We start from the raw sequence: 4,780 nt of genomic DNA on the forward strand, positions 1-4,780 counted from the left end.
TGTTAGCATGCAAAGAATAGGGGAATTCTACCTATGTTATCATACAAAGGGTTCTACCTAATGGGTGCTACCTAAACGAAACAAGAGTCGACAGATGGAGCGCGGAGAGGAATTACGGATAAGGATAGATGGCGATGCCGGAGGCAATCGACTTACAGGTAGATTGTGATGCTTGAGGCAATCGACTTACAAGAGGATGGATGAATATGTGTTGGTTCTCTTAAGTTTTGAAAATGATTACTCGACGTTGGATCGAGCTTTTGATCTTATTTTGAAATGGTTATCGGATGTTCATTTTAATTCTTGTATTAACAGGTGAATAAAGAAATAAAGAAATAAATATTATACACTTTATGGGAGAGGGGTACATTTGTTACGAATGGGGATTGTTCATGGCAAACAAACAATAAGAATATATGCCTCATACATCATTCAAGTAGGCAACAGTTATCAATCAGATCGGATAAATAAACAATATATAATCAAACCAAAGAATCAAATAATGGAGCATTTAAATAATGCATGGGAGTATGAACATGTTAAATAATCAAACAATAGAAAGCATGAATGAGAGAAACAAGTATAAAAGATAACAGATGAATCAAACAGATGAAAATATGCACACGAAGGATCCACTGAATAATTTAATCAGGAAATGAGGTAAGGACCAAATAAAATCAAGGTAAAAGGCCTCTAATATATGGCATATGAGATGAATGACTGAGGATCAAAAGATCTCTTCAATTGCCATAAGCAATCCCTAAGTCAAACATCGATCATAAAGAAGTCAACTGAAAATTCAAGTCAACTTAAAAAATAATAAATAAATAGAAAATTAATCAAGAAAATTATGAAAAATTAAACTAAATAAGGTGGGGTCAGGACATCATCATCCCCCAAAAAGATTTTAAAAATAATGAAAATTGGCACTTGAATTAATTAAAACAAAACATAGGTCAAACCAAAAGTCAATTAATAAGACTAGGTTAGAAATAAATCAAAAATAAATAGTAAATTAATCAAGAAAATTATGAAAAATTAAACTAAATATGGTGGGGTCGGGACATCATCATCTCCCAAAAATATTTTAAAAATAATGAAAGTTGGTACGTGAATTAATTAAAATAAAATAGAAGTCGAATTAAAAGTCAACCAACCAAACTAGGTCAAAAATAAATCCAAATTAAATTGAAAATGTGAAATAAAATTCCAAGAAAAGGTCAAGTTGACCATGAGGCAGTGGTCAACCTTCATCCCAAAAATCAAATGCTAACAATAATTTTAAGTCATAAAAATAAAATCAATAAAAAAAGTGTGTTAAAATGGACTATTTAGAATAAATAATTAAAACAAAATATTAATATTAAAAAAATACGAAAATAAAAATTATATAAAATTAAATAAAACTTTAAGAAAAGTGAAAAATATTTTTGGGTAATTTTATGGACGAAGAAAATATTTTAAATAAGAAAAAGAAATATGAAAATGGAAGGATTAATGGTGATGAACATGGTAAGCAAGCATAGATATATCAAAACATGGCAATGGAAGAGATGATTACCTAATGGAAAATAGAAGTGGAATGGAATCTGATATGTGATGAAGCTTTGCCTCCTTGCCATGAAATTCCAATGCTCTTTTAGGGTTAGGGTTTCAGCTTCTTAAATAGGGTGGATTAGGTGTTCTCATGGGCTTTTTAATAAGTGATTTATCCATAAGAATAAAAGTGTGAAGCGAGGTGTAATATGTTTTTGTTTTGGGCCAAACTTAAGTGAATGGATGTCCAATGCATGGACAAAAGAGTTAAGAACGTGACTGGTTTGTGCAGCATGCTTAGAAAATCTGATTGGGCCAGCCAAGCCCAAAATCTGCCTAGAAAATCAAGTCATGGTGCCCACTTTAAATGAATGTATCTCTCAAACCATGGATCCAAATGAGATGATTCCAAAAGGATTTGAAAGAGGACATGGCAAGGTACAATTGTTGTGAAGAAAGTATTTTCAAATAATGCCAAATGTAGATCCTTGTGGACATATGGAGAGCCATGGAAAAGAATTTCACCCAAAGAATCAGAAATAAACTAATTTTATACCAAACCCTAGTTTAGGGCAAAATTGATCAGGAACTGATTGCACTGATTGCCAATGGATCTTTCTGAGATAATTGTGAATCTTCCTAGGCCAAGAGGCCTATCTAATCATGACATGGATGAGCTCCTCTACTTCCAACCAAACATTGCTTGTTGCAGGTAGCCATGAAACCCTAATTTTTGATTAAATCCAGATGAACACTCTGATAGCTTTGAATCCTTCACTGATGAACTGAGGACCATAATAAGATACTTGGACCCCCATGAGACCCTTGAGACTTGTATACTTAGAAAATGAAGTCCAATTATCAATCTTGCTTTGTGTGGGCTCCTTCTGTTAAGGAGTGATCGATCAAAACCTGATCTCCATGTCACTAATGCAGTATGCAATGAGTATGACCTAATATGATGCTAATGAAGTGTAAAATAAAATCCCAAGCTTCCAGGAAAAATGAAGGGTAAAGTTTGGGCTATTACACCTACTACCTCCACTTGGGCGCCACAATTTCCCCTTATGGCGGGCGCCATGGGGTTGTGGCGGGCGCCACAAGAAGAAAACTTTTCCCTCCCGATTTCAAACTCAAGGGCATCCTTGTCTTTTCCATTATTTTACTTGCCTATAAATAGAGACTCGAATTCATTTGTTTAATGATCCAAACTTAGAGCAAACTTAGTTTCACTTAGGCATATATTCAGTATTTTAAAAGTGGTAATCGCTTCGCATTGGGGTGTTGCCACAATTGTTTAATCAAGTCTATGATCGAGTCTGTAATCGAGTTTGGAGTACTTTGGAAGGAAGTTAATCCTGCCGCCATTTTCATTTACGTTTCTCACTTTATTCAACCCTCCGATTGGAGGAGGTTTTTATTGCTTTACCATTATCTACTTTACTTTCCCGCACTGTCTTTAGTTTATTTATTTCCTGCACTGTCTTTACTTTATTTATTTCTCGCAATCGCACTACTTTTATTTATTTCTCGCACTCGCACTACTTTATTTATTTCTCACACTCGCACTACTTTCATTTATTTCCCGCACTCGCACTACTTTTATTTATTTCTCGCACGCACACTACTTTTATTTATTTCCCGCACTCACACTACTTTTATTTATTTCTCGCACTCGCACTACTTTTATTTACTTTCCGCACTCGCACTACTTTTATTTAAATTAAAATGCACTTTTACTTTACCATGTCTAACTAAACCTATAAGGTTAGAATGTAAGGACCGTAATTGAACCAATAATCCGTACAATTGTTCGTAGGAACACTTAAGGGCTATTTTGACTTTCAACTTATGTTTTCGCGCACTTTATTTCCGTTGGGTAAGATCGAAAGTCGTCCAACGTCTATTTAAACTTAGTTGTTTTTAACTATTTTGAATACAGCGAAAGCGCTTTGTTTAGTTCATTAGGAGTTTTTAACTTAAGAAGAAAAGTGATTTTAAAACTATTTTCGGACGCGTTTATGAGTTTTGAGTCTGGTTCGTCAAACCCTCTTTTGGTTAAGAAATCCAGGTTGAAATACTTTTCAACTTAGTCAAGATATTATATTTCTTAAAAATAGGTTTAATACTCTAACGCAATACGCGCCTTTTTATAAGTGACAATAAGAGGGTTTTGTAAGACCCTAATTTTGACCCTAAGATCCCTCATGGCATCATATCATTGCATTTGCATCTTGTCTCAAGGATCATAGCATCTTGGCTCCTAACCTTTGGGTGGGAACTTTTGTGAGTTGGTTTGAGATCACCAAGCATGCTTGAATTGTATATTATTTCTTTTCTTACTTTATTTAATAACCAAAAAGCACAAAAATATGTCACTAACATCTTTTGGTTTGTAGCTTGAGCAGTCACAAGATCCAAAGCTTCTAGGAGATTCTATGATCATTGATGTGGCTAGGTGAAAATGAAAGCAAGCATGAGAATGGTTCCAAATTCTCCCACTCATTAAATATGCCTCCCAAGTCCCTCGATTCATCATTTTGATCAAAGCAAACCAAAGGGTTTGAGGCTTGTCTCCCAAGGAAACACTAATTCATATGTTCATCAACTGTGCCTTGCTCTTGAAGCAACCTCAACCCATGATCAAATACAATCAAGGGAAGTTCTTAAATTCATCATTTAATGCATATTTGAGCTTATTTGAGTGTCCTCAATCATCAATTCATCAAGATATGAGGTTTGGACTTGAGAAGTTGATCAGTCAATTCATCCGACTATTTTGAAGTACACTGAGACCTAACTGTTGAATTGTTTGTCAAAAGGAGATGACCCCAAGAGCACAAATGTTCTTAAGAACCACATGAACAACTTTCATGTTCATCAAAAATTTATTTGAAGCTTCGAATGTCATCATCCATTCCAAAACATTATAGGTCATTTTGACTGAAACCCTAATTTTGGGTCAACTTCTCAAGAACATAACTCATTAATTTTTCATGATTTTGAGGTGGGATCAAATGAGTTGGAAAGCTTAAGGTGTCTAATTTAATTGTTATGTTGAACAAATTTTCAAAATCCTAAAAGAAATACATGTGATAATGCATAACATTATTGGTCACTTTGGACCAAAGGCATTCAAATGTGAAAAAGTCCAACTTCAAGTGCCCATGACGTCTTAATAAAATATCCAAATGATGCAAAATATAAGTCCAAATTGATTGTCTTGAAAAGATCTACAACTTTT

The sequence above is a fragment of the Lathyrus oleraceus genome, chromosome 2 (genome assembly GCF_024323335.1).
Source record: "Lathyrus oleraceus cultivar Zhongwan6 chromosome 2, CAAS_Psat_ZW6_1.0, whole genome shotgun sequence".
NCBI classification, from domain to species: domain Eukaryota; kingdom Viridiplantae; phylum Streptophyta; class Magnoliopsida; order Fabales; family Fabaceae; genus Lathyrus; species Lathyrus oleraceus.